Source organism: Kogia breviceps, chromosome 3 (assembly GCF_026419965.1).
Source record: "Kogia breviceps isolate mKogBre1 chromosome 3, mKogBre1 haplotype 1, whole genome shotgun sequence".
Taxonomy (NCBI): Eukaryota; Metazoa; Chordata; class Mammalia; order Artiodactyla; family Physeteridae; genus Kogia; species Kogia breviceps.
The window spans coordinates 34,677,962-34,703,158 of record NC_081312.1 but is presented as its reverse complement, the minus strand read 5'-3'; the positions used below and the strand labels follow the sequence as shown (position 1 = coordinate 34,703,158).

The 25,197-nt window shown below is 36.2% G+C and overlaps 1 protein-coding gene across 3 annotated transcripts in view; it reads left to right on the top strand.

Moving 5' to 3' along the window:
- PALS1 (protein associated with LIN7 1, MAGUK p55 family member) overlaps positions 1–25,197 on the top strand; it is a 107,458-nt gene that overhangs the window by 5,398 nt on the left and 76,863 nt on the right. The window lies entirely within an intron of this gene.

Below are 25,197 nucleotides of genomic sequence, written 5' to 3'. Positions count from 1 at the left end.
GACTTTGTATCCTGTGTTTTTACTAAATTCATTTATAACTTTTAGGAGCTTTTTCCTGTAGATTTCTTGAGATTTGTCTAAGGAGATAGTCATGTCATCTATGAATAGAGAAATGTTTCTTTCTAATATGTATGTCTTTTCTTTTTCTTGACTTTTTGCAGTCTAGGAGTTCCAGTGAGATATTGAAAGGGAACATCCTTGCCTTGTTCACAATCTTAAAGCATTCAATCTTTCACCTTTAAAATATAATGTTAGATGTAGGTCATTTTGTTTGTAGGTCATTTGATTCTCTAAATCAGATTAAGGATGTTTCCTTCTGTTCTGAGGTTGCGGGTTTTTTTTTTTTTAAATCATGAATGGATGTTGATTTTTTATTTTTTATTATTTATTTATTTATTTATTTATTTATTGTGGTACGCCGGCCTCTCAGTGTTGTGGCCTCTCCTGTTTCGGAGCGCAGGCTCCGGATGCGCAGGCTCAGCGGCCATGGCTCACGGGCCCAGCCGCTCCATGGCATGCGGGATCTTCCCGGACCGGGGCACAAACCCGTGCCCCCTGCATCGGCAGGCAGACTCTCAACCACTGCGCCACCAGGGAAGCCCCTGGATGTTGAATTTTGTCAGATGCTTTTCTGCATTTATTGAGTTGACCATTTGAATTTTTTTCTTTAATCTGTTAATATGGTGAATTACACTGATTAATTTTTAATGTTGATGCAGCCTTGCGTGTTTCTGGGAATAACTCCAGCGTTGTTGCAAACTAAATCATTTTGGATTATTTTTCTTTGACATTAACATTTTTCTTAAAAATAAACAAGGAAACTGAACATAAGATTTTGTGAACCAAAGTGTTTATAAAGTCAGATAAATCAAGGTATTCATTAACAGTTGTGTAAATTTTACATGTTGGTAGGACTTAAGTTTTCTTGATCTATCTATACCGGAGTTTACAGACTGTACTACTGGAGGACTCTTCTTTAAAATTACTAAATGGAGAAAGAAAATATTATTTGTGACACTGTAATCAAGCATTCCTCATGCTGGCTTAATTTAGGCAAGTTGTTTAAATGTATTTGGATAGTAAGTATATTTTGAATGAAGATAAAATGATTTAATTAGGAGATTTTTTTACTTGGAATGAAAACAACCACAGGAAAAAAATAGGCTCCTTCCTCAACACCGGAAGATCAATTATAGACCCTTGAGTGATCACATAAATGTTTGGCTTGGTCCAAGTATAATGAATTAAGTGAATGTATTTAAAAGTGTGAAGTGAAATATAAAATAAAGTACTTATAAGAAAAAGCCAGGCTCTGTTTTGCTGTTCTGAAGATATTCTTTCATGAAAAATGTGGGTACATAGGAAAAAGATGCATGGTTATTAAATATACTTTAATATGTTGAATTGTGAAGTTTTTCCTCCATCAGTTCAGACTACAGAAGACAGTTTAATTATTAAGAATAAGGGGGCTTCCCTGGTGGCGCAGCGGTTGAGAGTCCGCCTGCCGATGCAGGGGACGCGGGTTTGTGCCCCGGTCCGGGAAGATCTCACATGCCGCAGAGCGGCTAGGCCTGTGAGCCATGGCCACTGAGCCTGCGCGTCCGGAGCCTGTGCTCCGCAACGGGAGAGGCCACAACAGTGAGAGGCCCGTGTACCGCAAAAAAAAACAAACAAAAAAAAGGGAATAAGGTTTCATGGGGAGTTCCCTGGTTGTCCAGTGGTTGGGACTCTGCTTCCACTGCAGGGGGCACGGGTTCAATCCCTGGTTGGGGAACTGAGATCCCTTATGCTATGCAGTGCAGCTAAAAAAAAAAAAAAAAAAAAAAGAATAAGATTTCAGTAACTTCATAATCAAGCTGTTTAATTTTATCATTTTTATAAATTTGGGCTTATCATATGATTTAACCACTATAAAAATTCAAGCAATTTCTCATATAATTTTAAAGTTCCTTCTTAAGTTATTAGTTGTCTCAAAGACCCTATACATCGAAGTTCTGAGGCCTCAGGTTCTTGGCAGTATTGATCCTTTAAGGCAGGGGTTGACAAATTTCTTTAAAGGGCAAGATAGTGAATATTTTAAGCTTTGCAGATCATATAATTTCTGTTGCAGGTCCTCGACTCTGCTGTTACAGTGCAAAGATGGCCAAACAAATGTGACTGTGTTCCAGTAAAACTTTATTAAAAACAGGGTATGCCTGATTTGGCCTGTGGGCTTAGTTTGCCTACTTTCGTTTTGGGCAAAAAGTTAGCAGGAGAAATGAAAATAATTATAGTAATGTAGCAGAAAGACCCTTAGGGTCAGCTGAGTTGGGAGGTTTTTCCATGCTCTAATTCCCAGCCAAGCCCTCACTTTGCTTATCTTTAACATGTGGCCACCTTGGAAGATGATTTAAAAGGTTAAAAATAGGGTATGGAAGGCACTGAGCAAAATATTCTGACACATAGTAGATACTCCGTAAATATTTGCTCCCACCACCCCACCATTTTATATTATTTTACAGTGTGTAGTATATCTAATTAGTTATTCCAAATACTAGAAATTATAGTTTATATTTATACCTAAATTGTCTTTTGAATTATGCTTTTTGGCCATATAAGTTATAACTTTGGTTTCACAATAGTATCAGAAACTTCACATGAAAAAAATTGAGAATTTGTGTTGAAATATAATTTCATGTTTTGAAGATTTTACATTGTCACAAAAAATGTTTGATAATGTCACTTAAAATGCATTACTTTGATTTGACCTAAGAAGTAGGTTTGCTGTATTTTGTGTGCTTCAGAAGTGCCTTTAACACTGCATTCATTTAAGTTAATTGGCTGCCTTCTGTGAGTGAACTAAACTAGGTGCTCTGCTAGGATTTGGTTGTGCTTAAAAAGTACCCATATTTAGATACTCATTTTTGTGTAATGTTTGGGACATAAGGGAAGCGTCAGAAAGTTGTTTTTCTTTCTTTCTGAATTTCTGTCAAGATAAAGCTGGATTCGAGATTTTTAACTCCCCTCCAAAAAAAAATTTTGTGCTCCTTCACACATCAGAGGCAGAGATGCCACATAGGTGGATGTTGAAATAATTTTGCGCCAGTGGTTGGTGGCAGGACAAGGGTTGGATCTCACATACCAGATTCATAATCTTTTTAGTACTCTTAATTGCACCATTGCCTGGTTTGTTAACTCTGTTATCACCTGCATCTGGACTCCCAGAAATCTAGTTTTCTTGTCCCATGTTCTCCATTTTCTCCCTAAAGCTTAAACAAAATCTGTTGCAAAGTCTTATCAAATTTTACTAAGAAAACTTTATATTATTATTTAAATAAATACAGCTTAGAATATAATTGTATTATACTTAACATGAAAGAAAAGTATGCTGTTTTTAAACAGATTTTAAAAATTCTGCTTTACATTGGTTATATTATCTGTATGATATTTATGTATAACGAGTTGGTTTTCCTTTGTTCTACAAATAATCATCATTCACTTTTGCACACTTTTGTCTGCCTCAGATTTCCTAACTAGTTTATTCAGAAAATTATAGGTAACTACTGAATACTTACAATGTGAAGACTTTGGGCAGGATATAGAGAAGTATTAGATATAGTCACTGCCCTCAAAGGTCTGGCTTTGAAATAAGTATGGACAGTCCCTTAGAGATTAGGTTGGATTAAGAGAATTTAATAGTTGTTTGAAACGGGCAGAGTCACAGAATTGCTCAAATAATATGCAAATAAATTTTAGGATTGTACTTATAATGTTACAGAAGTATAAGTTTATTTAAAAAATATATCACAGTTTATTTAACTGTATTACTGTTGGTGAGTTGTTTCTAGCTTTTGGTTATTATGAGTAATGTTACCATGAATGTCCTTGCACGTTTAGTCTATCAAGGTTAATGTGTACGTGTGTTTCTCTAGGGCTGTGCTCTCTAGTATGGTAGCCATTAGCCACATATGACTATTTATTTATCTTTGAACTTGATTTATTTTTTTATACAGCAGGTTCTTATTAGTTATCTATTTTCTACATATTAGTGTATATATGTCAATCCCAATCATGACTATTTAAATTTAAATTAACTAAAATTAAAAATTCAGCTCTTCAGTTACACGAGCCACATTTCAAGTGCTTCATAACCATATATGGCCAGTGGCTATGTTATTATTGCACAATGCAGATATAGAATATTTCCATTATTGCAGAAAGTTCTATTGGACATCACTGTTCAAAGTATATAATTAGGAATGAAATTGCTGGATTATAGCATAGGGGAATGGTCAACTTACTAGATAATGCCATACTCTTAGCATAAACTATTGAGTTTCTTCAAATTGCCTCACATTGAAAACTGTAAATTCTACTTTATAAACACTGGACATGTAAACTTAACTGTCTATTAATCTTTTGTGAATCTTATGGTCGTTTGGCCTTGTCCCCCAAAACACACACACTGTTGTGCATATCAGGGAATTCATGGAAATTACATCATGAACCCCAGAGTTAAACCTCTGACCCAAGTGATTTGTCTGAGAACTATACAAATAAGCTGCAGGTGGTTTTCAAAGTAATGATTCACTTAAGAGTAATCAGGAGATACCTAAGAGTTTATGAAAGGAAATTTGATGGTTCTTTGTAGGCATCTTAAAGGGATAGTGTTCCTTTTATGTCTTATCCTTTTATACTTTACACCTTACCCTTTTATACTTAAATTTTATAGTGAGAATAGTAGTGCATTTGGCTAAATTACAGTACTTTTTGCTTTCCCCTAACTCCTACCCAGAACTGTACCCCTTGCCCCATATCTTAATGTGTCATGCAGTATGCTATATCCTTTGTATATAGTTGTTTTTAAAATAAATTTATTTTATTTATTTATTTTTGTCTGCATTGGGTCTTCATTGCTGCATGCGGGCTTTCTCTAGTTGTGGCGAGTAGGAGCTACTCTTTGAGGTGTGTGGGCTTTTCATGGCAGTGGCTTCTCTTGTTGTGAAGCAAGGGCTATAGGTGCGCGGGCTTCAGTTGTTGTGGTGCACGGGCTTAGTTGCTCCGCGGCATGTGGGATCTTCCTGGACCAGGGCTCGAATCCATGTCCCCTGCATTGGCAGGTGGATTCTTAACCACTGTACCACTGGGGAAGCCCTGTATATAGTTTTAAACATTAACAACTTTGTGACTGAACAGAGGCTCAGAGAGATTATTTTATCCAGAGTCCTGTTGTAACTGATAGCAGGTATTTGAATTCAGTTTGACTCCAAAGCCCTTGGATTTTTCTACTTTGTATTTTAGCCTGCCTTAAGACTTACCCTGTTTAACACTGTCTTTTTGGTAAGATTAAAATCTTTTTTTAGGAAAACCATCTTTAATTTAGTGTTTAAATTGTACTTGAATTAAAGTGAAGAACTTTGAACCTGTAAATTGTAAGCTCCTTAAGGGTAGGGGCTATGTCTTTTTATTTTAGTATCTCACTGCTTAATATGGCACAAGGTAGGTGCATGTTATCAATTTGCACTTTTTAACCATTTACTTGTTAAACCTTATCCTTACTTGTGAGTTTCATCCCAGAGACAGTTTTTTTTTTTTTTTGTGGTACGCAGGCCTCTCACTGTTGTGGCCTCTTCTGTTGCGGAGCACAGGCTCCGGACGTGCAGGCTCAGCGGCCATGGATCACAGGCCCAGCCGCTCTGTGGCATGTGGCATCTTCCCAGACCGGGGCACAAACCCATGTCCCCTGCATCGGCAGGCGGACTCTCAATCACTGTGCCACCAGGGAAGCCCCATGCTAGCTTTAAAAAGGGAAATTTATGCTGTGCTTTTTAAGCATGATAAGGGAGGACAGTTTTTTTTCCTGTGTCTGTTTCTTAATTGCCTTTAGCTCAAAATAATCTTTATGCTAAAATGTCACATTTTGGGGTGGAATATTCTGATCCCCTTCAGAGTCTTTATTTTGAAGATTAATTGAGATGATGTATCAAGAATGATTAGCGAGAGGGCAGACAGCAGAAGCAAGAAGAGCTACAATCCTGCAGCCTGTGGAACAAAAACCACATTCACAGAAAGATAGACAAGATGAAAAGCAGAGGGCTATGTACCAGATGAAGGAACAAGATGAAACCCCAGAAAAACAACTAAATGAAGTGGAGATAGGCAACCTTTCAGAAAAAGAATTCAGGATAATGTTAGTGGAGGTGATCCAGGACCTTGGAAAAAGAATGGAGGCAAAGATCGAGAAGATGCAAGAAATGTTTAGCAAAGACTAGAGGAATTAAAGAACAGACAAACAGAGATGAACAATACAGTAACTGAAGTGAAAAATACACTAGAAGGAATCAATAGCAGAATAACTGAGGCAGAAGAACGGATAAGAGACCTGGAAGACAGAGTGGTGGAATTCACTGCCACAGAACAGAATAAAGAAAAAAATGAAAAGAAATGAAGACAGCCTAAGAGACCTCTGGGACAACATTAAACCTAACAACATTCGCATTATAGGGGTCCCAGAAGGAGAAGAGAGAGAGAAAGGACTAAAGAAAATATGTGAAGAGATTATAGTCAAAAACTTCCGTAACATGGGAAAGGAAATAGCCACCCAAGTCCAGGAAGCGCAGAGAGTACAGGGAGGATAAACGCAAGGAGAAACATGCTGAGACGCATAGTAATCAAATTGACAAAAATTAAAGACAAAGAAAAATTATTGACAGCAACAAGGGCAAAATGAAAAATAACATACAAGGGAACTCCCATAAGGTTAACAGCTGATTTCTCACCAGAAACTCTACAAGCCAGAAGGGAGTGGCATGATATATTTAAAGTGATGAAAGGGAAGAACCTACAACCAAGATTACTCTACCCGGCAAGGATTTCATTCAGATTTGACGGAGAAATCAAAAGTTTTACAGACAAGCAAAAGCTAAAAGAATTCAGCAACACCAAACCAGCTCTACAACAAATGCTAAAGGAACTTCTCTAAGGAGGAAACACAAGAGAAGAAAAAGACCCACAAAAACAAACCCATAACAATTAAGAAAATGGTAATAGGAACATACATATCCATAATTACCTTAAACGTGAATGGATTAAATGCTCCAACCAAAAGACACAGGCTTGCTGAATGGATACAAAAACAAGACCCATCTATATGCTGTCTACTAGAGACCCACTTCAGACCTAGGGACACATACAGACTGAAAGTCAGAGGATGGAAAAAGATATTCCATACAAATGGAAATCAAAAGAAAGCTGGAGTAGCAATACTCATATCAGATAAAATAGACTTTAAAATAAAGAATGTTACAGGAGACAAGGAAGGACACTACATAATGATCAAGGGATCCATCCAAGAAGAAGATATAACAATTATAAATATATGTGCACCCAACATAGGAGCACCTCAATACATAAGGCAACTTGCTAACAGCTATAAAAGAGGAAATCAACAGTAACACAATAATAGTGGGGGAGTTTAACATCTCACTTACACCAATGGACAGATCATTGAAACAAAATTAATAAGGAAACACAAGCTTTAAATGACACTATAGACCAGATAGATTTCATTGGTATTAATAGGACATTCCATCCAAAACAGCAGATTACACTTTCTTCTCAAGTGGAACATTTTCCAGGGTAGATTTTATCTTGGGTCACAAATCAAGCCTCAGTAAATTTAAGAAAATTGAAATTGTATCAAGTATCTTTTCCAACCACACTATGAGACTAGATATCAATTACAGGAAAAAAATCTGTAAAGAAAATACAAACACATGGAGGCTAAACAATACGTTACTAAATAACCAAGAGAACACTGAAGAAATCAAAGAGGAAATAAAATAATACCTAGAGACAAATGACAACGAAAACACAATGATACAAAACCTATGGAATGCAGCAAAAACAGTTCTAAGAGGGAAGTTTATAGCAATACAAACCTACCTCAAGTTAACAAGAAAAATGTCAAATAAACAATCTAAACTTACACCTAAAGGAACTAGGGAAAGAAGAACAAAACCCAAAGTTAGTAGAAGGAAAGAAATCATAAAGATCAGAGCAGAAGTAAATGAAATAGAAACAAATAAATCAATAGCAAACATCAGTAAAACTAAAAGCTGGTTCTTTGAGAATATAAACAAAATTGATAAGTATTTAGCCAGACTCATCAAGAAAAAGAGGAAGGGCTTCCCTGGTAGCGCAGTGGTTGAGAGTCTGCCTGCTGATGCAGGGGACACGGGTTCGTGCCCCGGTCCAGGAAGATCCCACATGCCACGGAGCGGCTGGGCCCGTGAGCCATGGCCACTGAGCCTGTGCGTCCGGAGGCTGTGCTCTGCAACGGGAGAGGCCACAACAGTGAGAGGCCCGTGTACCGCAAAAAAAAAAAAAAAAATTTAAAGAAAAAGAGGGAGAGGACTCAAATCAGTAAAATTAGAAATGAAAAAGGAGAAGTTACAACAGACAGCACAGTAATACAAAGCATCCTAAGAGACTACTACAAGCAACTCTAGGCCAATAAAATGGACAATCTGGAAAAAACGGACAACTTCTTAGAAAGGTGTAAACTTCCAAGACTGAACCAGGAAGATATAGAAAATATGAACAGACCAATCACAAGTAATGATATTGAAATTGTGATTACAAATCTTCCAACAAACAAAAGTCCAGGACCAGATGGCTTCACAGGTGAATTCTATCAAACATTTAGAGAAGAGCTAACAGCCATCCTTCTCAAACTGTTCCAAAAAATTGCAGAGGAAGGAACACTCCCAAACTCATTCTATGAGGCCACCATCACCCTGATACCAAAACCAGACAAAGATACTACAAAAAAACAAAGTTACAGACCAATATAACTGATGAAAACAGATGCAAAAATCCTTAACAAAATACTAGCAAACAGAATCCAACAACACATTAGAAGGATCATACACCACGATCAAGTAGGATTTATCCCAGGGATGCAAGGATTCTTCAATATACACAAATCAGTCAATGTGATACACCATATTAACAAATTGAAGAAAAAAAACTATATGATCATCTCAATGGATGCAGAAAAAGGTTTTGACAAAATTCAACACCCATTTATGATACAAACTCTCCAAAAAGTTGGCATAGAGGGATCCTACCTCAACATAATAAAGGCCATATACGACAAACCCACAGCAGACATCATTCTCAATGGTGAAAAACTGAAAGCATTTCCTCTAAGATCAGGAACAAGACAAGGATGTCTACTCTCGCCACTGTTAATTGAACGTAGTTTTGGAAGTCCCAGCCACAGCAATCAGAGAAGAAAAAGAAATAAAAGGAATACAAATTGGAAAAGAAGAAGTAAAACTGTCACTGTTTTCAGATGACATGATACTATAGATAGAGAATCCTAAAGATGCCACCAGAAAACTACTAGAGGTAATCAATGAATTTTGTAAAGTTGCAGGATACTAAGTTAATGCTCAGAAATCTCTTGTATGATGAAAAATCTGAAAGAGAAATTAAGGAAACACTCCCATTTACCACTACAACAGAAAGAGTAAAATACCTAGGAATAAACCTAACTAGGAAGACGAAAGACCTGTATGCAGAAAAGTATAAGACACTGATGAAAGAAATTAAAGGTGATACAAACAGATGGAGAGATAAATCATGTTCTTGGATTGGAAGAGTGAATTTTGTGAAAATGACTACACTACCGAGAGCAATCTACAGATTCAGTGCAATCCTTATCAAATTACCAGTGGCATTTTTTTTTACAGAACTAGAGCAAAAATTCTTAAAATTCATTTGAAGACTCAAAAGACACTGAATAGCCAAAGCAGTCTTGAGGGAAGAAAATGGAGTTGGAGGAATCAGGCTCCCGGACTTCAGACTATACTACAAAGCTACAGTAATCAAGACAGTATGGTACTGGCACAAAAACAGAAATATAGGTCAATGGAACAGGATGGAAAGCCCAGAGACAAACCCATGTACCTATGGTCAACTAATCTATGATAAAGGAGGCAAGAATGTTCAGTGGAGAAAAGACGGTCTCTTCAATAAGTGGTGCTGGGAAAACTGGACAGCTACAGGTAAAAGAATGAAATTAGAACACTCTCTAACACCATATACAAAAATAAAATGGATTAGAAATCTTAATGTAAGACTGGACCCTATAAAACTCTTAGAGGAAAACATAGGAAGAACACTGTGACATAAATCACAGCAAGATCTTTTTTGATCCAGTTTCTAGAGTGATGACAAAAATAAACAAATGGGACCTAATGAAACTTGAAAGCTTTTGCACAGCAAAGGATACCATAAAGAAAAATGAAAAGACAACCCTCAGAATAGGAGAAAATATTTGCAAACGAATCAACAGACAAAGGATTAATCTCCAAAATATATAAACAACTCATGCAGCTCAATATTAAAAAAACAACCCAATCCAAAAATGGGCAGAAAACCTAAATAGACATTTCTCCAAAGAAGACATACAGATGGCCAAGAAGCACATGAAAAGCTGCTCAACATCACTAATTACTAGAGAAATGCAAATCAAAACTACAATGAGGTATCACCTCACACCAGTTAGAATGGGCATCATCAGAAAATCTACTAACAACAAATGCTACAGAGGGTGGGAAGAAAAGGGAACCCTATTGCATTGTTGATGGGAATGTAAATTGATACAGCCAATCTGGAGAACAGTATGGTGGTTCCTTAAAAAACTAAAAATAGAATTACCATATGACCCAGCAATCCCACTAGTGGGCATATACCCAGAGAAAACCATAATTCAAAAAGACACATGCACACCAGTGTTCATTGCAGCACTATTTACAATAGCCAGGTCATGGAAGCAACCTAAATGCCCATCAACAGACGAATGGATAAAGAAGATGTGGTACATGTATAGAGTGGAATATTACTCAGCCATAAAAATGAACAAAATTGGGTCATTTATAGAGATGTGGATGGATATAGGGACTGTCATACAGAGTGAAGTAAGTCAGAAAGAGAAAAACAGATATCGTATATTAACGCATATATATGGAATCTAGAAAACTGGTACGGATGAACTGGTTTGCAGGGCAGAAATAGAGACAGAGATGTAGAGAACAAACATATGGACACCAAGGGGGGAAAGTGGTGTGGGATCATGGTGCTGCTGTGATGAATTGGGAGGTTAGAATTGACATATATACAGTAATATGTATAAGATGGGTAGCTAATAAGAACCTGCTGTATAAAAAAGAAATAAAATAAAAATTAAGAAAAAAAAGAATGATTTTCATACTACTTGGTGTATATTAAGCACTTCATAAATGCTTATCCGTAGATAAGAGATAGGAAGAATGCAAAACTGGTTTATGATGTTTACATGGAATAGCAATGAACTGCATTATTTTTTTTTGGATTATGTTTTAATAAATTTATTTTGAATAGATTGTATGATTATCAATAATTTGATTAAGCAGTTTTATAGGAATTGTGTGAATTGGTTGTCATAGACTGAGTCAGTGATTAATACTTATAATTGTGTGTTGAGGTAGAGCTTTTTTCATCTCTAAAATAATAGTGAAAATCAATGGGGGAAAACAACTTGTTGCTTTATTTATAAACAGCTTATGTATGTAGTGAGATCAAGTTCTACTCAGCTTTTTCAGTTTCTCTTATTGACTCAAGCATTACTCTAGGGTAATTTTTACTAGGTCATTTTTACTACACATGTTTAAAATAGACTTAAAAAGTAACAGTTTGTAGAGTTTGAGTTTCATTAGGGAGATTTAAAATTTTATGTTTAGAAAGCATTTGTTTAATTTTACTCATGTCAGTGTGTTTGCATTAGTGTTTTGTTTACTTTTTTTTCCTTTTGTGTAATGGAAGTCTTTCATATTTGTCTTGGGTCTTATATTCTTTCCCATTTATACAAGTTTTCTTAGAATGCTCTTCCTCTACAGGTAATTCCTATAGCATTTTCTGCAGTTGTAGTATATCACTTACCAAATACCATTACAGTTCTATAGGGGTTTTGTTTGTTTGCTTGTATACTTACCTGTTTTCCATACTAGAATTTAAGTTCCTTAAGGATAAAGACTCTGCCTTAGCAGTCTTTTTCTTGCCAATGACTATCCCATGTTTTTGTACCAAATGGGTACTTACATTGTTGCACGAATGTGTAGTTTAGTAACACTTCATAACTATAGTATTTCTGTACAGTAATTTTTAAGATTGACCTTTTGTTCTTATTTCTTGTTGCATAGTATCCCCTTTATGTTTTCCTGCCTTCTAAGACTGTCTGGTCAAAATCAGATCATTACTCATACCCAGACATCAGTCAACAATTCTATAGTACTAAAAGTTCAGTGGATTCTAAACTTGGTGACATTTTTATCCTCATCAATCTTCTTCATTCTCAAATTCTCCTTTCCTGTTTTGATGATACAACTCTACTTCTCGTTCTGAAAATATTCTCTATTGATTATTAATTTTGCTTAATGTTCTTGTTCTAATAACTGAAATGGTTATTCCTTCAATGACAAGGCAAATTAATTTTTTTTTTTAATGGCCAGTTGTTGAATTGTATACCAGTAAGCCACCTAGGTAGAGGTAATTGTCTACTAATTTGCTGACGTTTGGAGTATATTTTTTTGTTCTCTAGTAAGCTCTACATCACTTGAGGTCAAAATTTAGTATCTCTTACAATGTATTTTTAGAGACCTGCAACTTGTGACACATGTGTTTCAGGGAAAGTAACTGACTAAAGGATTGACACCTAAGATTAAAGGGGAAGGAGAACATCTATATAAAATGGGCATAGAAATAGGCATCTAGAAGGAAAAACAATAGCCATGTGAGTTTGGTAATTAGGATTCTTTGAGTTTGTGATTATGCATTATTAATATGATGAAAGATGAACTTGACTTACTATATTGTAAAATATTAGTGGTCCCTTTTGGAATTTTTCTTAAAACGAATGTTCTTATTCCATTGGTAAACTGGTTTCCTCTCATTTTTAAATGAAAGATGTAATATATGCAATTTTGTGTGGCAGAGGAAATCTTGACTTCCAAAGAGTCATGATCCTAAGGATTGTTTAAGTGCTTTATTTAGAAATTCTTATTTATTGTTGCATTGTTTATAAAATTGTTTAGGGCCTTGGGGATAATATTTTGATTCCTTTTCTTTGCCTGATGGTTCTAGAACTCTTGAAAGGGCTTTGTTGCTTCTGCTAATTTTTATGTACTTTAAGAAGGTAGTTGTAATTTTAAAAGTTTCTATGTTTTTTTTCTTTCAAAAAAGTATTATCTGTGTGTTTTTTCTCCCAAATTATGAAAGTAACACTTTTTTTGGTCAATATTTTGTAAGATATCCAAATTGTACAGAAGACAGACCTGAGAGGTCTGTTATCCTTACTTTTCAGAGATAGTAAGTGAAAATAGTATTGCATATATTCTTCCAGATTTTTTGTTAATAACTTTATAAATGTATTTTTATATGCATTTATAAAAATACGATGATATATAAACACCATTTGGAAACCTAATTTATTCACTTGCCTTTGTTCCATGTTAGTTGATATAGGGCTTCATGCTCTAGTAACCACATTAAAAAATTTTGAAAGAAATGGATGACATTCCTTTTCTTTTCTTTTCTTTTCTTTTCTTTTTTTTTTTTTTAGCTGCGCCACGTGGCTTGCAGGATCTCAGTTTCCTGACCAGGGATTGAGCCCAGGCCATAGCAGTGGAAGCCTGAAAACCTAACCATTAGACCACCAGGGGACTCCCTTAATAGTATATTCTACTTAACACAATGTCTAAAAAAATTATCATCTCTACATGTATTAAATACAAAAAATAATGAGATGTTTTACATTCATTTTTTTTCCCCCACACTGAGTCTTCAAAATCTGGTGTGTATTTTATACTGATGGCACATCTCAATTAGAATGATAAACTTTCATTGGAAATACTTGGTCTGTATTTAGAGTTTTTAAAATTTACAGTTGAAAAAGTAGAGTAACATACCCCAATTTTTCCAAACATACTTTATAGGATAAATTTCTAGAAAAGGAATTGATAGTGAAGGTTTATTTAAAATTTTTGGTATATAGTTGCAAAATTGTCCTGTATAACATTGTACTGGTTTATGTAAGAGTCAATAGTACATAATGTCTCTTTTCCTATATTGTTTCCAACACTGGACATGATTGGTCACTCACACAGACACACAAAAACCATACACCAAAGTGAACATTTTTACATATTTATGCTACTTTTTTTTTCTTCCTACTTTAATTGGAAGAAAAGGGCTATTCTCACTATAAATGTTTCCTTGCAGAGAACAACAAAAAGGCAGAGCCAGAAGTCATGAGCAGCTGTGAGGAATTAAGGTAGGGGGCAAGGATGCAAAAGAATAACTCAAAGAGGATGTGATCTGCTCTAGTACCAAGTAAATCATGGTCTTAACAAATTTACCTCATGTACCCTTTCTGAGGAAGCTGTTGAAGGTCTCTCAAAAAGAAGGGAGTAGATAAAGAGGAAAGAGGTGAGGAGAATTTATCAGGGTAAGGATGAACAAATGAAGATGACTTAGAGAATAAATTCAGACTGGAGCGTGTTTTTGTCAGATTCCATGCAGAAAACAGATGGCAAAATCAGCCTGAGTAATGGAAGACAGTTTAATCAATGGACCATTTACAAAGGTGTGGGTTGGGTTAAGGGAGCTAACAAGGATGGTGAAGCACCCAGGGTTAGCAATAGCAGGCAGCCAGCTAATCCTGGGCCTAAAAGGGCAAAGGTGGAAGTAGTTATTGGCATTTACAAGAGCTACTGCTGTAGGAGAGGGGCCACTGGATGAAAACTGTGGCCTTAGAAGAACATACCACCTACCAAACTACAGGAGGAAGTGAGGGGGATGAAGAACCCAACCACTCTCTCCTCCTTTCCAATGGGTACTCCCCCCCTGGCTGAACCCATGGGAAGCCAGAGGACAAGAGAACATGGGTAATACAGTCTGTAGAGGTCAGCCTTTTTGGATGTGGAGCTGATGGAGAAGGATGGTGAGTGGATCTGGGCAGAAAGAAAACAGCCAGTTTAGAACTGGAGAATGGAGGGCTCCAGAAAGGATGTCACTAAAAAAAAAGAAAGCAAACAATAGGGTACCGGATTTGCTTGAGTAGGTACACTAAAAAGTAAATTGAATCATCTACCAGAGAGTATGGGGATATATTAGTGACTTAACTAAAAAGTGAAATATAACTTATGGGGAGAGGGAAATGTATAAATAAATGCTACAGCAGAGGCATAGATTAAGTACCCTAGAAGGGTAGGGTTGGTTGTGGATGGGAACAGGCAGAATTAAGGAAGATTTCATAAGACATTTAATGGAAGAGGAAAAATTTAACAGATAAAGAATTGAACAAAAAGGACTTTTTCCCCAGGTATGAGAAAGAATAAGTCAAAGTTGCGGAGGAAAGAAATTGCAGGGCTTGTACTGGAAATGGCAAGTACAGCTGACCTTTGAACAACTTGGGGCTTAGGGGCAACCCCTCTGCCCAGTCAAAGATCTGACTATAATTTATAGCCTGCCCTCCGTATCTGTGGATTCAACCAACCTCAGATCGTGTTATACTGTAGCATTTACTGCTGAAAAAAATCTGCATATAAGTGGATCTGTGCAATTCAAAGCCGTGTTGTTCAAGGGTCACCTTTAGTTTGATATGGAAGATAGAGGAGGGAGAAATAAAGTGGGAAAAGTATTCTGGACTAAGTCAAGGAGAGCCATATTCCAGGCTAAGAAATTTGAAATGTGTTCTACAGAGTAGTTGTTAAGTGCTGGAGTCAAACAGACTTCAGTTTGATGCCCAGCTATGCCATTTAGCTTTTGACAATGGACAAGTTGCTTATCTTTGCTAAATTACAAAATTGAGCAAGGAGATGGTTGTGAGGGTTAAATGAGATATTTCATAGGAGGTGCTTAGCTCAGTGAATGAATGGCACCTAGTAAATCCTTGGTAAACAGTAGCTTAAGATAAGGGAAAGGCAACAGGAACTTCTGAAAAGGGATACTGTCATGATTGTACGTGTGCTTCAGGAAAGTTAATCTGGCAGTACTCTGTAAAATGTAAAGTGATTGTCAGTTAGAGACACTGAGTTGGGGTGACTATCAAGAAGTTCATAGAAAAACCCATGAAAGAAATAATGTGTATATGATTTAAGGTAGTAGTATGAGAAGAGAGAAGCTGAAGGAGGTATATGTGAGATATTATGGAAGGAGAATTGATGGGAGTTGGTATAATTAGTTATTAACATATTTAGGGGTATTAAGGTTATAATTTTCAGTACTTAAATTTGACCTCAAGGGGATAGCTAATTTATCTAACAGGATCTGGCCTATTGTATTTTTATGGTATTCATTTTTCAAGCTATACATTAATATTTTATTATCAAAACAGTTGTCAAGACAGGACATTTGGCTCACTATGGCAGGACATACTGAAATTGGAACAATCCAGAGTAGAGAATAACATTTTAAAAATGTTATGGAGAAGTTGGGATGTTGGTAGCTTAGTTTCACTTTTCAAATAGGTTGGAAAATTCACTTGCATTTTCTACTATTTCTCCACTTGACTACTTCTACTGCTTGACTGAGTATTTAGAAACTGAGCAATAGATGTTATGCTGCCGCAATCTGGCACTATAGTAACTTTGTAGTCTCTTAACACATGTAACAGTGAAATTAATTACCAGATTAAACTTCATTTTATGAAGCACTCAGTTGAGGAGAAAAGATGAATTTTCTATAATCATATAGTAAAGGTAAAAGAATGATGTAATCATGTGATTTTTGAAAGGAAGCCTGTAGTGAGTATGGTATTGTCTTACAGAAATATAGCTAACTTAGCACTATGGATCCACATAAAGTTTTACTCATCTGGATTTTAGTTCCTATTCTAGTACTTCTAGCTCTGACTTAACTTGCAGTGCTTGCATATCTTCTGGAAAATGGGGATATCTGACCTGCTTACCTTTCAGGGCACCTGTGGAGATCAAATGAGATAATGTGCTTGGATTACTGTGGAAACTGAAAAGCTTTACAAATGCAAGATGTGAATATGAAATCACTTATAAACTTTCATTTCTGCCTTTGGTTCCCTGTCTGGCAGTTAACAGCCTGACAGAATTCCAGCTTTAAATGCAATACTTCTAAAATGGAATTTATCGTCTTTCTAATCCTCCCCCTCCTCTTTCTCTCACTTCCAGGGAGGGAAACTTTATTCTCTGAATTTTCATATTTTAAGGTCCCATAATTTCTGCCAGGTTCAATTGTCATGCTCAGTATTTTAGAATTGTATTTGGTTCCTGGTCTCCAAAGCCTGTCAAATCATCCTTTGTTATCAACATTGTTTGAAATTATCCCTTTTCCTTTCTTCTCCTATTTCCTTTATCCTCCCAAGTATTAAAACATTGTCTCTATTGGCTTCTCTACTTACATTTCCCCTAATCAACTCTGGTTACAGTGTAGAGAAGATTTAACTTTCAAAAAACCTTTTTTTGATTGTTTTAAAACTCAGAAACCCATAGTCTCCCATTGCTTGCAGGGGAAAATTCAAACAATTTAGCTTGCATTTAGAGTCAGTTCTGGCTTTATCTTCTATCTCTTACACTGGCTCTGTTCCTTATCAGAGACTGTTCTTGTTCTCCAACTAGGCCATATATATTGTTGATTGGTAGCAATATTACTGAAAAGCCATATTGCAAGTAATTTTATCCAAGTTTAAAAATCCGTTTCTAGTCAGTTTGAAAATGTTGTAAATTACCTTTAGTCTTCGTGCCTTTTTCAGAAGCTTTACTTAACCTTTTGGATGCATTTAATCTTTCATTACCAAGTTGTTGAAGGTGATAATGGGGCAGTTCAAGTAACCAACCATTTGATATCTTTGATACTGTTTGGCTTTTAACCAATTCCTACTATGAGTGTGTGGTCTTGAATATCTCCAAAGACCACCATATCTTCAATTCTGTGTTTGATATAAGCAAATGGAGAATTTTCCCACTGAATTGAAAAAAAAAAACCCAATACTTTTCACTGCAGAATATTCCATAATATATAGGGAGCTTATTATCATCTGGTTAACAAAATGATATCTTGTTCCTCCAACAGTTTTTAAAAAAAATTTATTTATTTTATTTATATTTATTTTTGGCTGCGTTGGGTCTTCGTTGCTGCGCATGGGCTCTCTCTAGTTGCGGGGAGTGGGAGCTACTCTTCGTTGCGGTGCATGGGCTTCTCATTGCTGTGGCTTCTCTTGTTGCAGAGCACGGGCTCTAGATGCGTGGGCTGCAGTAGTTGTGGCGCACTGGCTTAGTTGCTCCGCAGCATGTGGGTTCTTCCCAGACCAGGGATCGAAGCCCCCTGCATTGGCAGGTGGATTCTTAGCCACTGCGCCACCAGGGAAGTCCTCTCCAAAAGTTCTTAATATTGCAAGGTACTACTATAACAGGGTACTATCCAGATTTGTAAAGGAACATGGTGAATGATTGTTCATTATGTAGTCCCATCGATCCCTGGGAATAATTATGGCCAAAGCTAAGTTTTAGGCATAAAAAAGCAAGAGGAGGCTATTAGGTATCTGGATCTGCAAGTGTGTTTTTCATAGAAGTTCATTGGTTAGAAGAAAGACTCTCTATGGACAAAGTGAAGGAAGGTTCAAAACGCTAAACTGAAAATAATCAATAGAAGTTTTCTTTCTTTCCTTTCGTATTGGATAAGACTAGATAAAAGTAATGGCAGGAGTGAAGAGCTTCTATTCTGAAGTCATACAGACTTGGTATGAGTATTGGCTCTGTCATTTAGATTTATGACCTTGGGAAGCAACTTAAACCTCTTCATACTAGTTTTCCACATCTGTAAACTTGAGGATAGCTTTGAGGAGTTGGAAGGATTGAATGTGAATAATATATGTGAAATTTTTGGCACCCTGCCTGGCAAGAAGTGCTACTACTTTTACTTCTATTAATACTAACCACTGTCACCATCACTGCTACTCAAAACCATTTAAATAATCGTTCTACTTTTGTCCTCTGTAAAATACCACATAAGGATGTTGTAAGTATTATATGATACAAAGGACTTGAAACCATATACATAAAAGTGCATGTTAACAGCTGTTGAATATTTATGTTGAAATGCTCTTTGGGCAAAATACTTTTTTTTTTTTTTTTTTGCGGTATGCGGGCCTCTCACTGTTGTGGCCTCTCCCGTTGCGGAGCACAGGCTCCGGACGCACAGGCTCCGCGGCCATGGCTCACGGGCCTAGCCGCTCCGCGGCATGCGGGATCCTCCCGGACCAGGGCACGAACCCGTGTCTCCTGCATCCGCAGGCGGATTCTCAACCACTGCGCCACCAGGGAAGCCCTGGGCAAAATACTTTTCTTCTTTAAATCTGTCTTCCCTTTTGTCATTGGGGATAACAGTAGTACTTAAACTTGTAGAACTGTTTGAGGATTAACTATATAAACTTTGGTAGCCCAATGTTCAGGACACAGAATCAGTAAATAATACTAGCTTGACCATTAAATGTTTTGTCTAAACACTTTTTTAGTCTTGTTTGGGCCGCTCTTAATGTAAATATCATTTTATATGTATGTTTAGTCTCTGGCCAGATGGTAATCATTTGATGCCGGTGTGGGGTGGGGGGGAATGTATCATATGCTGGAATATGTTATTGAAATTGTATTTGCTTTCCCACTCAGGTTCTGGTATGCAATACAGGGCAATTTATTTGGCAATAGTTTTTATTCCATTTACTTTGTTGCTATTCTCTTGGCGAGCGTTACCTTGTTGAATTTCTAGATTTATTGATCTCTGCCACTTTGTCAAGTGACTTAAATTTTTCTGGACCTTACTTTATGATTTGAAAAGTAAGAATAATTCATGAGATTAAAGGTTTTATTGTTTAAACATTTAAGTTAGCAGAACTTTTATTCCTTGAACCTTAAAAAGAATGACAAAAATGAGCTTCTGCTCTTTCCATCCACTGCCAAGATGACTCTTGAAATAAATCCTTTCCTGAACATTTTGAAAAACACTAGATGTTATTTAAGCATCTCTCAGCCGCAGTTTATTTGGAAACCAACAGTACTGTACTTGAAAAAGAGTTGAAACACAATCAGTGAAAATAATCTAACAATCAGTGAAAATTATCTTACAGTCAGTGAAAATAATCTAAGTGGTTATTAGCAAGGGAGCTTGACTGTTTAAAGTTTTGTCTTGGAAGTGTGTGAAGCTTATTGAAAATTATTGAATGAGTGAATGCCTCAATTTTGGGTTAGTGATTGCTTGGTTTAACTCAGGGTCTCTCAACTTTGGCATTACTGACATATTTTGGACTGGATAATTCTTTGGGGGTGGGGACGCTATCCTGTGCATGTTTAGCAACATTTCTGGCCTCTGCTAAGTAGATGCCAGTAGCACCCCTCAACCTAGTCCTGACAATAAAAAATGTCTAGATATTGTCAGAATTCTCCTGGTGGGGACAGGTGGAAGGCAAAATCACCCTTGATGGAGAGCCACTGTAATCCAAAAACGTTTTAAGGGCTTCCCTGGTGGCGCAGTGGTTGAGAGTCCGCCTGCCGATGCAGGCGACACGGGTTCGTGCCCCAGTCCGGGAGAGGGGCTGGGCTCCGCAACGGGAGAGCCCACAACAGGGAGAGGCCCGCGTACCGAAAAAAAAAAAAACAAACACGTTTTAAGAAGAGTCAAGGTGATATTTATAAATAAGTGTTTGATAAACTTTGGTAAATGAATATTTTAGGATATAGATGTTTAACAAATGATAAATGCAGCATTATTTTTCCAGCTATTTTTTCCACAAATGATAAATGCAGCATTATTTTTCCAGCTATTTTTTCCATGTTGTCTTATTTTTATTTTTGTCTCAAGGCAATCATATGGCCTAAAATTACAGGGTGAGAATAGGAACTTGAAAATTAAATCTTTCTGTTGCAGATATGTTTTTTTTTTTTTTTGTAGTACGCGGGCCTCTCACTTTGTGGCCTCTCCCGCTGCGGAGCGCAGGCTCCGGACGCGCAGGCTCAGCGGCCATGGCTCACAGGCCCAGCCACTCCGCGGCACGTGGTATCTTCCCGGACCGGGGCGCGAACCTGTGTCCCCTGCATCGGCAGGCGGACTCCCAACCACTGCGCCACCAGGGAAGCCCCCAGATATGTTTTATATACAGCTTTTGCCGGTTATGTTCAAAGCTGCTAAGTCTCTGAAAGTTTTCATCTGAGAAAGATGTGTCTAAGCTATTGACATTGCCTTATTGATATCCAGTTACATTGAGCAGGAATCATACCATTCTTTTTTTTTTGTCTGTGAGAGATGACTTATGTGGCTTTAAGTTATATGTTACCCCTACTTCCCTTTGAAATATTTATTCATTTGATTTCTACTTTGCGGATTTTTTTCAAATGAAGAAATTTTGCTTCCATTCTATACAAATTTATCTGACATAGTACCTTCTAAATATATCAATAGTTTTAAAGCTATGAGGATAGCAGTGGCTTCTTTGGAATGCAATTATCTGGATGATAAATAAAGGTACGTTTATCTGAAACCTAAACCATAAACTAAGAATTTTAGAACTGCCATTATTATAGGACTTGTTAGAATGCTCCATTAAAAAATAAACCCAGGACATTTGCATTTGGTCTTTTTCTTAAGTTAAGGGGCTTGGTTTGTCAGTTGTATAAATCTGTTTTGCAGCTTAAAAAAATTTACATTGTTACCTATTGAATTCAGTTTACTTCAAATATATTATTTTTTATTTAAAAAATATACTGTTTAGTTCTCCGTAAGGAATAATTGAAAAAACTAGTTTTTCAATTAAATCTTTGGTGAGTTTATATATTTTTGCTTAAATTGTTGTCACTAGTAATTTCTGAGCTAGTACTTTTCATGCTAGCCCCAATACAGTTGACGCTTGAACAACATGGGTTTGAACTGTGCAGGTCCACATACAGGTGGATTTTTTACAGTAGTAAATACTATAGTGTTACAGGATTCATGGTTGGTTGAATCCATGAATGCAGAACTGCGGATATGGAGGAATCACCTATACGGAGAACTGCCTGTAGGTTATACATTTTCCGCTGCACAGAGGGGTGGCGTCCCTATACCCGTGTCGTTCAAGGGTCAACTCTATTTGAGTTTTGACTTGTATTTACTTAGTTTTAGATATAGCTGAATTTCTTCTCTGTGAAGATGATGTGTGGGGCATTCGTTGTTGGAAACTAAAATTTTTGCATTAAGTTAAACATTTATTGAGTAAATAGGTTTTTTTAAAATGTGATGTCAGTATATGACTTGGTCTTCTTTTAAAATTGGTTTTGTTGAGATATAATTTACATGTAATAAGATGTAATTTTAAATGTGTAATTTAAAATCAGCACAATAGGTGTAACTTACATTAAAATTCAATAATTTTAAGTGTTCAGTTTGATGAATTTTGAAAACAACTTTATCGAGGTATAATTTACATTCCATAAAATTCACGTTTTACAGGTACAGTTTGAGTTTCATTAAATTTATATCGTGTAGATATCACTGAAATCTAGTTTCATTACACTTCCATCCCGTAAAAAAATTCCCTTGTCTCCTTTTGTAGCTAGTTTCTGCTCCCATCCCCAGCTCCAGGAAACCACCAAACTGCTTTCTCTAACATCACTAATTTTGCCTTTCCTAGAAATTTCATTACAAATGGAAATCATACAGTATGTACTACTGTGTCTGGCATTATGTTTTTGAGGCCACCCATGTTGTTGCATATATCAGTAGTTCATTCTTTTTTATTACTGAATAGTATTCTGTTTTTTTTAATTTATCCATTCACCAGCTGAAGGACATTTGGATAGTGTCCGATTTTAAGCTATCATTATTAATAATGCTTCTATGAATATTCCATATAAACCTTTGTGGTTTTTTTTACAAATAAAAATATGTATTTCTCATATGGAATCAGTGGGTTATATCATAAGTGTATGTTTAACTTTTTAAGAAACTGTCAAACTGACTACCATTTCATGTTCTCACCTGTATTAGGGTTTCAGTTTCTCCACATCCTCTCCAAAGCTTAGTATTGTCAGTCTTTTAAATTTTAGCCATTTTACTGTGTTTGTAATGGTATTTCATTGTTTTTTAACAGCTTTGTACATACCGTGTACAATTCATCCATTTCAAGTGTACAATTCAGTAACTTTTAGTATATTCAGAACTCTGCGACCATTACCACAATCAATTTTAGAGTCTTTTCATCACCCCTCAAAAGAAACGTGTACCCCACTTAGCCATAATCACCCCACCCCACCCCATCAACTCTAGGCAATCACTAATTTACTTTCTGTCTCTCAAGATTTGCCTACTCTGGATATTTCATAACTGGAATTATACAGTATGTGGTCCTTTATGACTGGCTTCTTTCAGTTCTGTTTTTAAAGTTCATCAATGTTGTAGCATGTATCAGTACTTTCTTTTTATTGCCCAATAATATTTCATTTTGGACATACAACATTTTATTTATCAGTTGATGGACATTTGGATTTTATTTTCCCACTTTTTGTATTAATAATGCTGCTGTAAACATTTTTGTAGAAGGTTTTTGTTTGGACATATATTTCATTTCTCTTGGTTGTATACCTAGGAGTGGAATTGCTCTGTGTTTAGCCTTTTGAGGAATTGCCAGACTATTTTACAGTGTGGCTGCACCATTTGACATTCCCAACAGAAGTGTATGAGAGTTTCAGTTTCTCCATATGCTTATCAGCACTTGTCTTTTTGATTTTAGCCATCCTAGTGGGTGTTGTGGTGTCTCATGGTTTTGATTTGCTTTTCTCTGATGGCTAATAATGTTAAATGTCTTTTTATGCACCTATTTAATAAAGCCATTTGTATATTTTCTTTGGAGAACTGTCTATTCAGGTCCTCTTCCCACTTTAAAATCAGACTATTTGTCTTTTTATTATAGAGTTGTAAGCATTTGTTACATATTCTACACACAAGTCCCCCATCAGATAAATGATTTGCAAACATTTTCTCCCATTGTGTGCATTGCCTCTTCACTTTCTTGATGGTGTCCTTTGAAGCACAAGGTTTTAAGTTTTGATCGTGTCTAATTTATCTATTTTCCTTTTGTTGCTTGTGGTTTTGATGTCCTGTCTTAAGAAACCATTCCGTAATCAAAGGTCATGAAGATTTATGCCTATGTTTTCTTCTAAGAGTTTTATAGAATTCTTACATGTGTGTTTTTGATTCATTTTGAGTTAATTTTTGTATATGTTGAGAGGTAAGAGTGCCACCTAATTCTTTTGCATGTGGATGTCTGGATATCTAGTTGTCCTGGAACCATTTAAGAGACTGTTTTTTTCCCATTTAATTGTCTTGTCACCCTTGTTGATAACCAATTGCCTGTAAATGTTAAGAGTTTATTTCTGGTCTCTTAATTCTATTCCATAGATTTCTGTCTATCCTTATGTGGGTATCTCATTGTGGTTTTAATTAGCATTTTCCCCTAATGATTAATGGTGTTGAATATCTTTCCAAATGTTTATTTTTTGCCATTTGTATATCTTTGGTGGTCATATTTCTTGCCTCTTTTAAACAATTGTATTATTTGACTTACTGAGTTGTAAGAGTATTTATAGTGAATATAAGTATTTTGCAAATATTTCTCCCTTTATATAGCTTGCCTTTTCATTTTCTTAACAGTATCTTTTAGTGGAACAGTATCTTTTAGTGGAATAGCCACCCCAGAATATTCTGGCGTGGCTATTCTGCCACTTTTTCAGTGGATCCTAAAAACCTTGTGTTATCAACAGATCTTTGCAACTGATTGGATAATAAGGCTTGAGGAAGATCTTGGAGATAGTGCTATAATTAACAATAGTAGGGAAGAAGTTGAGGTCAGTTTGGGATATATTGAAATTGAGATTCTGGTGACATCCTTGTAAAAATGTACTTTCTGTTCCCTCAATCTGGAACCCTTTATTTCTGGATCTTCCCACAACTGACTTTTTTTTTTTTTTTTTTATCATTCAAGTCTCAGCTTAGTTATCATCTCCTAAAATAGACCTTCCCTGACCATCTTATCTAATGTCTCCCCTTCCAAACATCACTGTCTATTGTATAACCCTGTATTACTTTCTTTATAATTCTTTCTCTGAATTCATCTTA